The following is an 18,756-nucleotide window of genomic DNA, read 5'->3' as shown; positions in this document are numbered from 1 at the left end:
ACCCTGCATTCTCAGAGTGCAGTGTTCTGGTGGGATGATAAGGCACTATGAGCTCTTTAAGATATGACGGAGCCTGACCATTTAAAGCTAGCTAAAGCTAATCCTAAGGAGTAGGATTTTAAATTCAATTCTGGATTTTACAGGGAGCCAATGCAGAGAAGCTAAAACAGGAGAAATGTGATCTTGTTTCTTAATTCCTGTCAGCACACATGCCACTGTGTTCTGAATTAGCTGGAGAGTTTTCAGAGCTTTAATGTGTCACTTTCAGCATACAGCTTGTTTCTATCAGTCAGTAAATGTTTAACCTCGATGGCAGAGGGGAAAGGAGTGACCACCTCACTTTCCCAAGGAGTGTTTTATTGTCTGTGAGCTGTGAACCTTGTCCATCAACAGCTTCTCAGTCTGAGCAGGAACACGCACTAGGGACTCCATGAGTTCTTTCACAGGTAGGCTCTTTCTCTTTTTGCTTTGACTATTCAAATGTAAACTTCCATGCTGCTTCCTGTTGACAAGACTCACTTAGAGAGAGGTCTTTGTGGCTGTGGTGGTAAGTTACTATTACCTGTCTGCTGTTTTTGAAGGTGAACCTTTTGTCTGGCTGTTCTTTTGATGGTTTAAGGGAAAGTTCCTAACCTGATAGGTGCTACTTTCCATGACTGCTTTGAATTTAACACCATACAGAGACTCAGTAGCTTTCTTCCTGGTTCAACATTGCCCTTCCACTGTCTGGGCACTTGTGATGTTCCACCAATGGCAGACTGTCAGCACAAAAAGCTGTTGTCTCTCTCTCTCTCTCTCTCTCTCACACACACACACACACACACACACACACACACACACACACACACACACACAAACACTTGATTTTAAAAGTAGGCAAAGGCAAACAGGAGCAGTTAGCCATGGAAACCCATTTTCACCAATAAAAAGAAAGCGGAATAACTGAAGGCTAACCTGCAGTGGTAAGCACAGTAAGGTCCTGGGTTTGTCACCAAAACCAGCCACCTGGAGGTCTTTATGTTTGAAGTTATTTTTTTCTGTGCATGCATGGTCAGTGGCAGTTTAAGTGAAGGCAGCCCCAGACATGGGGGGGATCCCTTCTGCCTTATTCTCACCCTGTCCCTATCAGAGTGTCCTTGGTATTCAGGAGGTTATTGATTGCCATGAATGAGTCTTGCACCCTGACCTGAACTGTTCACTGAAGCTACCAGTGGTAGAAAGTAACTAAGTATATAAAGTGAGCTTCTGATGGGATAAGTCTTTAAATATTATTTATTTTTTTGTCCACACATTCCATGATCATAGACAAACTAACAAAGAACTGATTTACTAACAAGAATTGTGTGTTTATCCAAAGCCCGATTCATCTTGCAGCCTGAGCACTGCTGATAATGGACACAGCTACATCTAGTTCTGAATAAACACAGTAGTTGAAATAACCAGTTCAAGCGCTGTTACAAGCAGTTTTAGTAGTTTCTCTTTTCTTTCTGCCTTAAAATCAGAAAGAAATAATTTAGTTCCTGGTCCTACTAAAAGAGGCTGAAGGGAGAGAGGACAGTCACAGGGACAGCACAATGTGGCACCAAAGGCAAATAATTACAGGTTAACCACAAAACCCCCTTCACTCGATCCAAAGGTGGTCGCACTCCATTAGCGCTACACACCACAACTGCAAACCCTGGTGTCACACCATATACAAGTGTCCTTGGTGTCCCCACTGGCTGCCACCAGGAAACCCTACAGAAGGACAGGAGGACCAGAGTTAATTTTCTTAAGATTGTTTAAAAAAACGGCAGTACAAACAATAAAATCAGGTGGATAATAATCCACGGTTGACTGGAATTAAAAGACAAAGACAGATAAATTAGCTGGAGCCCATAATAAATGTACAAAGATTTTGATTTTCATCATTTATGATTAACACACATTTTCAATAAATACCAGAAACTGAAGTTCACATAACCCAGGCAGCCATAAGGGTGTGTGTCCTCCAGAAATGGTTTGGGCTTATCAGCTGCTATACAACAAGAAAACAATCAACCAGTCTTCAATACATATATATAATCTAACATTGCATAGTATCCATCAGCAGAAAACAAGTTTACAGCCCTGGTTTCCCAGGTGTTCTTTCAATTTGGCAGATTATAATCTTCAAACAATTCCTAGTAGTCATGGTAAATATAATGACATTTTGCTGACTGACATTAACATAAAACCATGACTTACCTAAAGTATTTTAATTACCACAGTTGTGTATTTGGGTGGGAAGGGAGCTGTATTAAATCAGCTTTGCTGAGAGGAGTACAAAGATGCAAGTTTGTTACTCAATTGACATATAACACTTAATAAAAATCAAATCACCACATGCTTGATCTCAGTGCATGTGCTTCAGAGAGGAGGTGAAAGACAAGGAAGCCTACACACTTCCAGCTTGGTCTTTTCTAACCTAAGCTCCTCCCACTGACACAACCTACTTCCTCATCTATCTTCCCCTAATCCACCCAGTGTACTCCTGTTTGCAGTGACCAGCTGTTTTAGAGACAAGACTTGAGGCAGACTTGAAGTTGGAAAGCAAGAGAGAATTACTAATACATTTTTGGTTTGGGTCTGTACATGGAATTTGTTTAGCAACTTTTTACTACAAATTTGAGGAAGTTGTACTTGAGTATTTCTGTTTAATGCCACTTCTTATGTACCCTTCACTACATTCAGAGGGGCATACATTTAATATCAACTACATTATCTTGCTTTAAATATTTCACGTGTCCCAAGTCAAAATGATTATCGGTTACGATTTTTATCTCAGGACTTGCTTTGTAAAACTTAATTAATGACAGACTACAGGAAAATGGATTGTATTTTTTAAAAGTTAGAATAACGAGCAATACATAGACCTACCTAGTATCTCATAGTCTTGATTTCTACACATTACAGATACTTCTGGTTTAAAGTACCATTAAATATATTGTACATTCATTGTGAACATATAGAGTGATTTGCTAAATCATAATTTGACTCTATGCTTGTTTCATAGATTCATGGATTGTGTTGAGTTTGTCTGCTTAAGATATAACTGTCTTGGAAGATGTAATTAGACACTAAGCCACAGCTGCCTCGAGTGATCTAAGACAGCCTGCTGTTCTAAGTTTTCAAACAGCCACATGATTCGTTCTCACAAATACAGTACACAAATGATCAACATATGTGTAATATACAGTGTTAGTGTAGCATCCAAGGTGTATGGGGCTTCAAAGATACTCTAAATACACAAAAACTCACGAACTTGAACTCTTGGAGCGCCAGGAACAATGCCTCCGTTTATTAACTCTCACAGGCAACAAAAACTCACCGTACCCCCACAACGCCGCTTTTCTCTGACATTATAAAACTGTGCCCGCTCTCTCCAGGCATCAATAATCAACAGTTGCTCAATCCTACACTTACATGCGTCCCCCCTTACTGAAAAAATGTCCCCATTTCTATGCACACAATAAACTGTAGAGAAAAAAACAAAAACAAGGATAACTGTATGCATGTTAGAATACACAGGGGGAGAGAAAAAACCACAAAACATACAGCATAAGCAGACATCATGTGGTAAGCATTCAGTCAACAAAACCTGTAACTATCTGGGTTACCCTGAATCTACAGATAATAAAAGTACCAGAACATAGCAGCAACATATCCCCCCAAAACATATAACAGCTACTACCCCCCATACATGCTACCCCTACAAGAACACAGGGAATCAGAAACACATGAGCACGTATGAAACAGTCAGTCCATCACATGGTCTATAATGTGTACCGGGAGTCGCGATGACCTACAAGCCTGGGAGAACCTAGTTGGAGCAAGTGCATGTTCAGGGGGATCACATGAACCCGCACCCGGCTCAAGATCACAGTCCATGTCCGTGTTAGAGGGGAACATGCCTGCAGGGCTACCAGGAGAGGCAGCATCTCCCTGCAGTGCAGTAGATAGATAGATAGATAGATAGATAGATAGATAGATACTTTATTCCGTAGGGAAATTGTTGTGTCTAGTGGCTAAGGCACATAAAAGAGTACAAGGTACATATAAGACACATAAAAGAGTACAAGAACCAGTAATATAAATACAAATATAAATATAAAAGTAAAAATAGAATAAAAATAAAATAAAATAGAAATTGTCTACATGTAAACAGTGTACACTATTAGAAGGTACAAAATGCAAAAGTGCAGGAGGGTGTGCGGATGTAGTGGGGAAATGAGCTATGTGCTCCCACCCCCAACTGAGGCGTTTAAGAGTCTGATGGCTGTCGGGATGAAGGACCTCCTGAACCTCTCAGTCCTGCACCGCAGTGACAGGAGACGATGGCTGCGGCTGCTTTTCTGTCCAGCCAAGATTCAGTGCAGTGGATGATTAACACAGTCTAGTATGCCCTGCATCTTGCTCCTCAGGCATCTCTCTGTGATGGTCTCCACCGAGTCCAGGCTCCTGCCCAGCACTGAGCCTGCTTTCCGGATGAGCTTAACTAGCCGTTTCCTGCTTCTGTCCGTCAGGCTTCCTCCCCAGCAGACTACAACGTATAGCAGAGAGCTCTCCACCACTGATTTATAAAACATGTATAGCATGTCACTGCACACGTTGAAGGACCGCAGCCTGCGAAGGAAGTGACCATCTCCTTGGTCTTGGAGGTGTTCATCACAACGTGGTTCATGCCACTCCAGTGAGAGAAGGTCCGCACCAGCTACTTATATTCACCTTCCCCTTCAACCCGGATACATGCCATGACAACAGTATCGTCCGAGTACTTCTGGACATGGCAGGCAGTGGTGCTGGAAGCCGTATACAGGGTAAATAGGAAAGGTGCCAGTACTGTCCCCTGCGGAGCCCCAGTGCTGCTCAGGACTGTCTCAGAGACACAGTTCTCCAACCTGATGAACTGTGGTCAGCCCGTCAGGTAGTCTGAGACCCAGGAGGTGAGGTAGGAGTCTATCCCCATCCCCTCAAGTTTGTCCCGTAGAATGTGGGGTCGGATGGTGTTAACGTCCTCTACTCCAGTGCACTCCTGGTAGGCAAACTGGAGGGGGTCTTGGGCGTGTTCCACTTGAGGCCTCAGGTGTTGGAGGATCAGCCTCTCCAGTGTCTTCATTATGTGTGAGGTAGGAGGGGAGAGGGGAGAGGGGAGTTTTTGATGGGCCCGCCAAGAAGGACAGGATCCTGTCATAGTCAATGGTTTGGAGAGGGGGCTCCCCCCCCGAACGGGCTACTAATCTGATAAGTGACCCCCACCTCATCATCCCTGTCCATTCGCCGCTGTACCAAGTAAGGCCCCTTCCAGTGGGGAGCCAGTTTACAGCGGCTCTCTGTGGGGTCATTCAACCAGACAAGATCCCCAACCTCGTAAGATTTGTGTCTTAGCTTGGTGTCATAGAAAGTCTTTTGTCTCCTGCTTGCCACAAGATTGTTGTCATTTGTCTGACTAAACGTTGTGTCCAAGTGCTTGAGGAGAGAAATAGCAAAGTCCTCTGGGAGGCCTTGCACCAGGTCGCTCTGCACTAGCATCCCAGCACCACATCCACAAGTGCCCGGGCCTCCCTGCCGTGTGGAAGTGAGGAAGTAAGGTGTGAACCCTGTGCTGGAATGCAAATTGGTATTGTATGCAAACGCGACTGTGACAGCAAAGAGTCCCATTCCCATCACATGGCAGCCACCCCCCGTGTTTTTGCCAGCTGATCGATAAGTGTCCTATTAAATCTTTCCACCATACCATCAGATTTTGGATTGTATGGTGTGGTGTGTGTTTTCTTTACACCCAACATCCTGCACAAATGTCTCACCACATCTGATTCAAACTGCCTACCCATGTCCGTGTGCAGTGTTTCCATCACACCATGTTCCAAAATGTAGTCCTTAAAGAGACACTTAGCAACTGTGGTGTTTTTTTTTTGATTGGGGATGGCATACAGGTTAACGAACTCGGTGAAATAGTCCTCGACAACCAAAACATACCAGCTGTGTTTAGATGTGACCGCCAACACGAGTATGTTGGCCGCAACACGTTGAAAAGCTCTCTCTGCCTGCGAAGTCCTCATAGGGGCATGGTGTTGGGGAACTGGGGACTTCTTCCTTTGACAGGCATAACATTGCTCACACCATGAATATCACTGTACATATTGGGCCAATAACATACACTCCTGACCCGTTCATAGGCCAGGTGAGCCGTCAGAGGGGTGCCATGCAAGTGTCCCAGAACCTCGGGGACCAATACAGCGGGGACCACAATCTGTGTAGTCCGGCCCCTGTAGAAGCGAAAATCGGTGCCTGGAATTGGGCCAGATGGCTCCCGATCTCGTCTTCACCTTCTCTTCAAGATCGTCCTCTGTGTTGATTTAGTATTTCAGGTTCAGTTGGCTGATACTTAGAGAAACACTGGAGACAAATAGAATCTGGTACAATCGAGTTTAATGTGTTCACAAGCTTCAACACATACAACTCATGAGTCAGGCTCTGGAGCAAGACTGAAGTTTCACTTTCTGAGCTCTCCCTTTTATGCTGGTGAAGATTTGAGAGAATCTCCACCCTTTTTCCTTTAGCCCTTCCTTCCTGAGCCCAAACCTATTGGTGGCAGGCCTTTTTGCTTTTGTCCAGATCATACATGTCTTAATGGTGTAATCTTTTTTACCTCATCCTGGAAATCCCCAAACTCTCCCACCATTAGGTTTGAACTCAGTTTCACCTCATTCTTTAAAAACATATGGAACTTGGGGACTATTACTATAAGGTCCCCTGTGCCTTCATGCAATATAAACTTTAGTGTGTGTGTGTGCATTATTACACTTCCAGGCAGTACATGGTATGGTATGTGTGTATGTGTTCTCAATATCTGAATACATGAACTTGTGTAAACGTTTTTTGCCATACATGGATACATAAAAGGAAACATTACTAGATGAACTTCAACCTTAATCAACTCTACTGATTAATGATTAATGATTAAATCTTACACTACACCCCACAACAGACAGCCACACAACTCTGTATAACAGTCCATCAGTGAAAGTTAGTTGGGGAAACTCATGCCACAGTCTTCTTAAACCCTGACTAGCACCTTTCAACCTCCACCTAGGGGCTCTCTGACCATTCTCCAGCCAGGCCAGAACTTGTCCGATATCTGTATCTTTCCGCTGGAGCTCCCTGACACTGCCCATATGGAAAAGATATAGATACATTTTATAAAGTTTGTATCTCTTTTGTCTGAAACTTGTATGTAATGCATACAACAGTGAAACTAGATGTAAGATCCTTATTAAATTTGTACAAAATGAAACTTGTATGACTTGGGTACTTATAAGAACATCATATGACAGTAATTCCACATACAATATCCTTAGTAGAAAAATGTAATATCAAACTTACATGAGTTGGACAATAATCAGTGAAATTATACTCTTGTAAGTATTACAGAAAATACTTACAAGATTTACTTGTGGTGCCACAAACATGAAACAACATAATCTGATAATAAAATTGAAGGGAAAAGCATATGAGTTGACTGAAAGCAGGTTTTCAACATGTTATGACAACGGACTGTTAAAATGTTGCTAAGTTTAGCATTTTTGCAAAACCAGGCATCATTGTCCTGTCTGTCATCTCTGCACTTAATAACCTCCCCCAATAACCTTGTATGGACCCAGCCCTCCTGAGTGTGATATTTATGTTTCGGTTGTTCATGTCTGGTGGTGTTTGTGCATTGTGTGTGTATTGATATGTTGTTCAGTGTTTGGTGGTATTGTGAATGGTGTTTGTTGGTGATGTTTTTGTGTAACCAAATGACAGTGACAGTGACAAGTGGCAGTTTGTGAAAACAAATTTCCCCATGGGACAATAAAAGGATATCTATCTATCCTTCTCTCTAAACTAATTAATTTTCCTAAAATTATTACATGGGTAATATTATTTAACATTTTAGGAGCAATTATATCCAATAAGTTAGGAAAAATGATTAAATCAACACAGCAAATGTTCAAAATTCCTGTCGAATGTATTCAATGTAACGCAGAGATTGAAAAAGACTATTCATCCCATTCTTGTAGAAATCGTTATATATATATATATATATATATATATATATATATATATATATATTATATACTGTAGATGCAACTCTTAAGAGGTGGCAGGGACCCAACCCTCCGGCACTGGCATCACAATCAATGCCAAGATCACAGAGCTCCGTGCCAAAAGTAAAGCATCCCCTTAAATTGGGCTTTGTTGCTGTTTGTTGTTTGTTGTGTAATTTCAGTACTCAGATTGTTGAAAACAAACACACTGTTTCATGTGAAATGATTATTGTTCAGCAGTGGTAAATATTAGTCAATATAAGTGACTATGCCTAATTTGTTTTGCGAATAAAGTTCAGTGAATTAAAAATTTGCCTAACAGCCATTTTTTCAGTATTACAGGTAATGAAAGACAACATTTATAGACTGCATTTATGTAATTTGAATGGTAGAAAGTAGTTGTTCTGGGAGCTGACCAAGCAGTTAGTGCATTGCTAGTTTGTTACACAGTTTGATCCAATTGCAGTAGTAAAGGGACAAATTAAGTCTTGTCATGTGTTTCTTATGACAGAAACTTATATGAAACTGACTGTATAGATTCATATATATATAAAGTATGTATTTTTTATAATCTAATTTCAAATTTCATAGGCTGACATTTAAGAATTCTTATAAAAAAAACATAAAGCAAACATAGTTTATCATGACATTATGTCCCTGAACATACAAAAAAAAACTATATTTAATGGTACATATTCATATATGTTTTTATACCCTACTGGTTTTTATTAAATGACATATAATCAGCTCAGTGGCCTAGTGGTAGAGTGACTGCCCTGAGACTGGGAGGTCATGGGTTCGATCCCCGGCTGGGTCATACCAAAGACTATAAAAATGGGACCCATTGCCTCCCTGCTTGGCACTCAGCATCAGGGGTTGGAATTGGGGGGGTTAGATCACCACATGATTCAAATGCAGAGAACAAATTTCACACACTCAGGTGTGTGACAATCAGTGGAACTTTACCTTTAATGAGCTTCTATAAAGCATATAAATAAAGCATAATTCCCCTGCAAAATATATTGACTTTACATACAGAAAACATATATATAATGGTATTTGTTCATATATGTAAAGCATATGTCTTTAAAACAGACAGATAGGAAAAACTGCAAAAATTATATGTAACATGTATGGAAAACATCCTTTGACATGTACTTTCCTTATATGCCACATACATAGATTTGACATGATTCTTATGTAATTCTTTTTATTTTCTTGTATGAAAAAAATGCAAAAGTGGCCACTTTCAAGACTAAATCATATAAGCCTTATATGATGCACAATACATAAAACATAAACTGAAGGTGATGGAACTTCTTATAAGTTTTTTCTATTTCTTTTCCATATGGGTGGAGCCATTGTGTGACAGGGTGTAGATTAAGGCCTATTCAGTATGAGCCTGAGGTTCAGGAGGAGAATGGGGGCTAGAGCCATGGTCCGCTGCAGGGGTTGAGGTGGGGGCGTCGACGGCACACACAGTGCTGGGGTCATTGTCCATGACTGTTTGGGTGCCCGTGTCCATGAGAGTGTGTGTGTGGCACAGGGGGCTTCACAGACCAATTGCTGTGCACTGAGGACAGGCCTGTGCAAAAGAGCATCTACGTTAGTGTGTCGGGCCCCACTTTTGTGCACGATGACCCAGTCGTATGGGTCCAGTTCCAGGGCCCAACAGCTGCGGCGCCCCATTCTGTCATAGGGAGCGGTCGCAGGCCTAGCAACGGCCGGTGATCTGTAACAATAGTAAATGGGTGAAGGCCCAGGTAATGCCCGAAGTTACGAACAGCCCGCGCTATCGCCCACAACTCCCTGTCATATGTAGACCATCGCTGTTCAGTGGCCGTGAGGGAGTGACTAACATAGGCCACCACCTTCTCCAGGCCGTTAGCTTCTTGTGCCAACACTGCCCCCACAGCAATCTGTGAAGCATTGCTGTACAGTGTGAAATGTTGGGTGAAGTCCAGGTGACCCATGATAGGTTCAGCACAGAGAGCGTCCTGTAGGAACTCAAATGCCTCCTGGCAGTCCGCTGTCCATTTAAACGGGACGTCCTTTCCCGTGAGATGACTGAGGGGGGCGGCTTGTCGGTCCATTAGTGAGGCCCATGGGCATGGATCTGGACTGGTACAGGCCCCTAGCCAGTGGTGAAAGCGGTCTTTTCATAGTCCTCCTGTGCCACTTCCACCTGCCAGTCGTCATCCGAAAAGTCCAGGATGAAGAACCAGATGGCCCCTGCTGGGGCGTCCAGTGTACCATCCACCCGCGGCAGCGGGTGAGAGTCTTTAACTGTCGCAGCATCGAGACCCCTGTAATCCACACAGAATCTCCACGTGTTATTCATTTTCCTGACGAACACCACAGGAGAGGACCAGGGGCTACAGCTCTCCTCAATGATGCCATCCTCCAAGAGGTGCTGCACTTGTCTGTTTATTTCCCTCTGCTTTTCGGGGGACGTACGGTAGGCCTGTCGCTTTATTGGGGGGTGGCTACCTTTTTGAATGTGGTGTTTGATCAGGCTTGTCCAGGGCTGAACACTCCCTGATGTTTCCCCAGCAAGGCCTGTAGCTGTTGCCTCTGATCATCAGACAACAGACAGTCAGTCACATCCACCAGGGGGGCATCCACCTGTAAAGAATCAAAAGCCTCTGCAGGGGTGAGTATGTCACATTCATTAACATGGTGAAATACCCCCAGGTGGGAGCCGGGGCGTAGTTTCAGTTACCGGTCGGTCGGGTTGAGCAGCCGCGCCACAGTGCACCCGTTCTTTACTGGCACTACTGTACGTGCAACCACCAGCCCCATGTTGTCACGCACCTCAGGCTCCAAATAGCCCAGATAAGAGTCAGTGGTTGGTCCAACAGAGCGGGGGGGCTCCACCTAAACAGGGACAATCATTTCGCTAAAAGGTGGGATAGTAGCATCAATGGACATAGAAATATTACAACATTCTGAGATAAAGTCTGTGGCCTGCAGGAGAGGAATGTTAATGTCTTCAAGACAGCGCAGTCCACGACTGCTCATCCGGGTCTCGATGCCAGCTACTGGGAGTTTCCCTGTTCCGGTCCGTGCAGGGATGGAGATGGAGATCGACAGGAGGGAGATAAAAACCTCACTCCATGCCTCGGCTGTCGTTCCTCTGCGAAGTGTGTCCCCTATGGGCCCTCGCTGTCTGGTCGGCGTGGGGAGAAGCCAGCTGCGGTGTCTCGGGTCCCCCGCTCCCATGGAAACCGGTCCCTGTTGTTGTATCCTCCCTGTAGTCTGTGCTGTGGAGAACGGCCCCTCGAGCAGTCATCCATCTGGAAATCTCTGGTAGCGGGCCTGCAGCCAAACCCACCACAGTCACAGTGGCAGGCATGCCATTGCTCTCTGCGCACCCCTGGGTCCTGCAGACGAACCCCAGGAAAGGGGGAGCCCTGTCTGCCATACTCGGTCTCAGGATTACGTGCTCTCAGGTCTCTCACCTCAGCCTGTAAACTGTCCATCCTCAAAGTGAGGTGTTGAACGGCATGGATGAGCTTCGCCGTTGCATTACAGTCCGTTACACTAGTTGGTGGCGAATTGAGAGCGGAGGGGAGTAGGACAATCCTGGCACGCTCACAACGACCTGCTATCATCAACGCCTCTTCCACATCAGTTGCCCCCGTTCATGTTCAAGTCTACTTGGGGGTGGCTTGTAGATGTTAACAATGGTAGTATCCTGCACTTTGGTGGCTATCCATTCCACTTCTGCCCCCTCTGGGGATTGCTCTGCAGCTGACCAGGCCACGGTGTTGTGCACGAATGTGGCTATGACGTGATGTTTATTGGCAATGTAACCAGCCAAGGTGTTTCCAGGGACCCTCAGGATGTTCTTGTTTTTCATGTGGGTCTCCTGCAGGATGATCACGGTCGCGTTGTTTTTGTTGGCTATTTGCTCAAGGACTTTGATCATGGTGAAGGTGAGGCCTTCAATGTTGAGCTGTAGGAGCGCTAGTGCTGTGGTCTGTGGACGTTGTGAAGACATTTGTTTCGCTTGGAGGGCATGAAACCTTGCAACTACCTTTAGCTACTTGCGGGGGAGGCCACGTGGAGGCTGTCTTTTTCTCCCCTATAAATCTGACCTACTTGATAACCAGCTTTGTAGTACCGGTTATCCAGACAGCCAATGTTAGGGTTAATCAAACCAGATAACGAGAAGATATCCCGCATAAGTTGAACTGGCTTCATAGTGCAAGTGTCTGATTAAAGCCAAATAAATACAGCTAACTGACTGAATTATGCCTTGCTGACTATAATAATTTCAGCTTGCTGAGACCATGTGACTGAGGTGGTGGTGTTGCAGTTCCTTACAAAAAACACTTTAAATGAAGTCTACTCTCTATTAGCAATTTCTGAAGCTTGGAGGTACTTGTGTTTAAAATCTGTGGTACAAATCCAGTAGCTGTTGCTATTATTTATCGCCCTTCCAAATCCAAACCATGCTCTCCAGGTGAATTTTCTGAATTTGTATCCTCTGTTGTACTGACCTGTTGCAGGATTGTCATTACTCAACCCATACTTACTCTAAAGCCGTCAAAATCACTTGAGCAGTGACTTGCAGCATCAGACGCTGACGAAAAAAAACATCCTTTAACACTGGCATGATACGCAGCTGGTTGCCGTTATAGTTTAATGGCGCTCTGTGGCATCAGGGGGAAACGAGATAAGAAGAATGAAAGTCAATGTGACAAATGTCCAAGTGGGAGGTGTGGTGGATATGTCCAACAAACACCGACTTTCACCTGGGAGAGCGGTGTTCATGTCCTGTAAGATTGTAAAGCCAAACCCTGTTCTTTTTTTCTGAAATGTGCTTTTGTTGCCTAATCCTAACCACGTGTTTTGTTTGCCTAAACCCAACTATGTACGTTAGTTGTTAAAGGAAAAAAAAAAAAAGGCAATTCGCAGTGTTGTACTAACGTAGCGTGTTTATCTTGAAAGAGACTGTATGTAAATGGTAAATTTGGTCAAATGGAGAAGAGTTGTTAAACATTCAGTTTGCAATTTGACATAATAAGCTGAGGTCCTATTTTTATGTCCCACCTCATTCTCAAGTTCTGTGACTCTAGTCACCATAGTTTTAAGTCAAGATGAAAGCATGTAGAGTGGCATGCAAAAGTTTGGGCAACTCTGGTCAAAAATTTGTTTACTGTGAGTAGTTAAGTAAGCAGAGGTTGAACTGATCTCCAAAGGACAAAAAGTTAAAGATGACATATTTCTTCAATATTTTAAGCAAGATTACTTTTAAATTTCAATCTTTTACATAACAAAAAAGGAAAAGGGCCTGAAGCAAAGGTTTGGGCACCCTGCATGGTCAGTACTCAGTAGTGCCCCCTTTTGAAGGTAGCGCACTTTCTAAATGCTTTTTGTATCCAGCTAAGAGTCTTTTGATTCTTGTTTGGGGGAGTTTCTAGCTCTGTAAGATTCTTGGACCGTCTTGCACACACTGCTATTTTGAGGTTATTAATTACGTTTAGGTCGGGGGACTGTGAGGGCCATGGCCAAACCTTCATCTTGCGCCTCTTGAGGTAGACCATTGTAGATTTCAAGGTGTGTTTAGGATAATTGTCCTGTTGTAGAAGCCATCCTCTCTTCATCTTCAGGTTTTGTTTTTTTTTTTTTTTTTACAGATGATGTAAACTTGCTTCCAGAATTTGCTGGATTATAACTGAATCCATTCTACCCTCTCTTTTCATGAAATTCTGCACTCTTTTTTTCTCCAAACATACCTTTGCCGATTGCATCCAAAAAGTCCACAGGACTTGTTTCCAAAAGCATCAGGCTTGTAAAGATGTTATTTGGCAAACTTCTGACACTGAATTTTGGGGTGGGGACACAGGAGAGATTTTCTTCTGATGACTCTTCCATGATGTCATATTTATGCAGGTGTCAGTGCACAGTAGAACAGTGCACCACCACTCCAGAGTCTCTGGAATCTTTCTGCAGGTCTTTTGGAGTCAAACTGGAGTTTTGATTTGCCTATTTCACAATCGAGCAGCTCCCTCAGAATGTTTTCTTGGTCTTCCAGACCTCAACTTGACCTCTACAATTAACTGCCATTTATTAATTACATCATGAACTGAGGAAACAGCTACCCAAAAACACTTTGCTATCTTCTTATAGCTTTCTCCAGCTTTGTTGGCATCAGTTATTTTAGTTTTCAGACTGCTAGGCAGCTGTTCAGAGGAGCCCATGACTGCTGATTGTTGGGACAAGGTTTCAGGAGGCAGAATATTTAAAAGCTTTGAAATTTACATCACCTGGCCTTTCCTAACAATAACTGGAAACAAACCATGGCCTTAACAAGCTAATTAAGGTCTGAGACCTTGGTAAAGGTTGCCTGAGAGTTCAGATGTCTTGGGGTGCCCAAACTTTTGCATGGTGCTCCTTTCATTTTTTTCATTCAAAAATTATACAAAATAAAAATAATTCAGTAATCTTGTTAAAAATGTTTCATGTTTAACTCAATGCCTTCTTGTCGAGATCGGTTTATCCTCTACTTAAAGGGAAATTTCGGTTTATTTCAACCCGTCTCCTATCGTCCTAAATTTGTTTCAAGTCACTAGTGACATAGAAATAATAGTTAGCATGTTAGCCGTTAGCCTAGATACAGCCGTAGCGTCAGACCTGTTAAAACGTAATTGAACGGGCATCCTTTTAAGTGCAAAGTTAGTCCACTAAACAAGCTTTTTCTCTACAAAGACCGCCTCATATCGTTAGGATAAATGTCAGAGAACATATAGAAAACGACATGTAAACGTGTTGTCTTACCTTACCGGTGTGGTGCCATGTTTGTTGTTTACCATTTAGCTAAGGCTGCAATCGGTCCCATTCCTTGCAACAGAGGCATTCCTCTTCTGTGGGCATTGGGGTACAGCATTCACAGGTAACGTTACACCACCAATCTCCAGAGCTAAAGCCTTCCAGCAGCCATTCCTCCTCTGTGGTCCTCTAACGTTACCTGTTGTGCCTCTCTCCTCCTCCGTTCTTCAATTTCACGAAGCTCTTCGTCAGTGTATTCTGGCTCAAATAAATAAGGGCGGCCATAAAACTCTGCAAAATCAAATTCCTCCTCCACAAAGTTGAAGTCTGGCAAAAAGTCAGCCATTATTCTATAAATGTTTTATAAAATAAATGAATGAACCTTTCAGGCTACTGTCCGGTTCTGCCTTGCAGCTGCTGCGGCTTGTTCTGCGAGATTTCAGGCACAGTATGAGATCGCTGCTTGTTCTCGTGATATTTCAGCCGCGCTTTGGGAAGCAGAGGTAAACGGTAAACACATCATAAGGTAAGACAACAACTCTGAAGACCACCTAAATGTGGAATGTTAGTATATAACTATAATATTATTATAACTATAATATTATTACTTTCATTAATGTTGTTGTAAGATACTGTCATTACCTGCATCTCTCTCTCTCTCTCTCTGTCATATGGATTACTGTTAATTTATCATGTTGATCTGTTCTGTACGACATCTATTGCACGTCTGTCCGTCCTGGAAGAGGGATCCCTCCTCAGTTGCTCTTCCTGAGGTTTCTACCGTTTTTTTTTTCCCCGTTAAAGGGGTTTTTTTGGGGGAGTTTTTCCTTATCCGCTGTGAGGGTCTTAAGGACAGAGGGATGTTGTATGCTGTGAAGCCCTGTGAGGCAAATTGTGATTTGTGATATTGGGCTTTATAAATAAAATTTAATTGAATTGAATAGTATATAGGCTTTCCACATCGAGAGGCGATGGCCGCCCTTATTTATTTGAGCCAGAATACACTGACAAAGAGCTTTGTGAAATTGAAGAACGGAGGAGGAGAGAGAGAGAGAGGCACAACAGGTAACGTTAGAGGACGACAGAGGAGGAATGGCTGCTGGAAGGCTTTAGCTCTGGAGATTGGTGGTGTAACGTTACCTGTGAATGCTGTACCCCAATGCCCACAGAAGAGGAATACCTCTGTTGCAAGGAATGGGACAGGTTGCAGCCTTAGCTAAATGGTAAACAACAAACATGGCACCACACCAGTAAGGTAAGACAACATGTTTACATGTCATTTTCTATATGTTCTCTGACATTTATCCTAACGATATGAGGCGGTCTTTGTGGAGAAAAAGCTTGTTTAGTGGACTAACGTTGCACTTGAAAGGGTGCCCGTTCAATTACGTTTTAACAGGTCTGACGCTACGGCTGTATCTAGGCTAATGGCTAACATGCTAACTATTATTTCTATGTCACTAGTGACTTGAAACAAATTAAGGACGATAGGAGACAGGTTGAAATAAACCGAAATTTCCCTTTAAAGGGGCAAAAAGCGAAATTGTTTCACCACTAGGTTTGCTGTTGTGCACTGCCTGTAGGCCAAAACAAAGTGTGTCATGAGCCACACCTCCCTCTACCTCTGCTCTCCACCCCCATCCCCCCCCCCCCCACCCCCCACCCACTCGCCGCGTTACCTATCTGCGTAGCTGAGCACCGCAGCACCTCCACGGACTATTACCTAACTGACTGTGCTTCCCTCCCTCCTTCCCTGTCATGCTGCGGCTAACGCTCTGCTAGCCGCTCCCAGCTAGCTCCTTTTGTTATTCAGGTTAAAGTGGGAAGAAGCAGCGGGTCTGTCGGGCAGCTGAGTGAAGTGGAGCCTGAGGAGGAAGCACCGGTTAGCCCTGGTTTCACTACAGGCAGATTCACTCACTACAGGGGCGAGGGAATAAAACCTAAACAGCCAACTGAGTTTAGCAGTTAGCAATGTCTTTTACTCACTCTCGGTCTCTGCTGTCTTTAGCTATCCCCCTGCCTAGTTCAATGATGATGATACCTGTAATAAATATAATATATTTGCTGAGATGGAGGCGATGTTCAGTGACTAGAAGAGCTGGTAGAAGTGCTCCATAGCTGTAAGTTAATGTTACTCCAGTAGCCGGTGGCAGCCGACTAGTGCTAACTGCTAACACTCCCAGGAGCTAACGCTAACGTTCCTACTCTTTGCTAGGCCCGTGAACCGGGCTCACGGCGAAGAGTAGGAACATTAGCGTTAGCTCCCGGGAGGTAGGTAGGTTTATTTTGTTTGATATGGACATCACAAATACATTGAGACTGTCCCAGTGGACAGACCAGATGCCTTTGCTTAGGTGTGTGTAGCACATGTGCTAATTTTCAACACCAGTCCATTGGCGGCTTTTCTGAAAACACAGAGCATATAATTAACAAATGGGATAAAACAAACAGATGTTATGATTGCAAACAGTAGTATTCAAAGATCACAGAGCATATGATCAGCAGTAGGAGATAAAACAAACAAAATTCATGATCGCAACTGTGGTATTAGTAACAATATTAAACTAAGTCCATATTTATACATGTGAACATTGTTGTTTTGCTTTTAACCTGTTAAGGCAGTTCAATATTAGGACCCAAAAGCAGACACCACCAGAAGACTGAACAGTTTAGACAGTTTATTCTTTTTGGGAAAAAAAAAGGAAAGTTGGTTGAAGGCTTGGCTGGAGTGGACAGGTTGGGTTCGGCGGAGCAGGGCAGGTGGTGGAGTTGAAGGAGGAGAAACCAAATTGGCTGCTGAAGACAGAATTGAGGCAGGTCGAGTCTTGTATAGTGGTGGAGCTGGCGTGGAGGATCTGAGGCACAGAGAAAAAACAGGTAAACTGGTTGTCCAGGAAAAAACACCAAAAATACAAATGATCCAAATAGTCTTAGGAAAGGAAGTCTAGATGTCTGTACCGCAACGGAGACTGAACGATCTGGCGGAGTCTGGAGGTCTGAACCAGGGTTATATACACTGCAGGGCTTGATTGGAGATTAGGTGCAGGTGAGGAGAACCAGCAGCTGCAGGAGATCAGATGGGCAGGCAGGAGGAGGGAACCCAGAGTCCACGCCCAGCAACACAGACAGACTGAGACAAACATGACACAATAGGGAGGGGAAAACAGGAAAACACAAGGAAAGGGAGAAGCTACGCCCAAACTCTAACAGTACCCCCCCTCTAACGGGAGCCCCCTGGCGACCCACCAGGCCTGTAGGGATGGGACCGATGAAACTCCCTCACCAGCTGGGGGTCCAGAATGAAGGAACGGGGAACCCACGACCGCTCCTCCGGTCCATACCCCTCCCAGTCAACCAGATATTGGAGCCCCCTGCCACGCCGACGGACATCCAGAAGGCGGTGGACAGTGAAAGCCGGATGGTCATCAATAAGCCGGGGGGGTGGAGGGGGTGCGGCTGGAGGGCACAGAGGACTGACAACCACAGGTTTAAGCTGGGAGACATGGAAAGTTGGGTGGATTCGCATTGAACTGGGGAGCCGTAACCTGACAACAGTAGGGTTGATAATCTTCTCGATAGAGAATGGGCCCAGATAACGAGGTGACAACTTCTTTGAATCTGCCTTTATAGGAATATGCTTTGAAGACAACCAAACAGTCTGACCTGGTTCATATTGTGGAGCCGATGTTCGGTGCTGGTCCGCCAAACGCTTATTGTTGCTGGAGGTTCGGAGGAGTGCTGCACGGGTGTCCTTCCAGACCTTACGGCACCGGCGAAGATGATGCTGCACTGAAGGAACAGCCAACTCGCTCTCCTGGGAAGGGAACAGAGGTGGTTGATAACCAAGAGAAGCTTCAAAAGGTGACAAACC

General features: G+C 44.0%; 1 pseudogene; it reads left to right on the top strand.

Moving 5' to 3' along the window:
- Positions 1–391: 391 nt before the first annotated feature.
- LOC125889092 (Na(+)/H(+) exchange regulatory cofactor NHE-RF3-like) overlaps positions 392–18,756 on the top strand; it is a 268,747-nt pseudogene continuing 250,382 nt past the window's right edge.

Source organism: Epinephelus fuscoguttatus, linkage group LG5, assembly GCF_011397635.1.
Source record: "Epinephelus fuscoguttatus linkage group LG5, E.fuscoguttatus.final_Chr_v1".
Classification (NCBI taxonomy): Eukaryota; Metazoa; Chordata; class Actinopteri; order Perciformes; family Serranidae; genus Epinephelus; species Epinephelus fuscoguttatus.
Note: the sequence above shows the minus strand (reverse complement) of the source record. Positions and strands in the feature narration are given on the sequence as shown.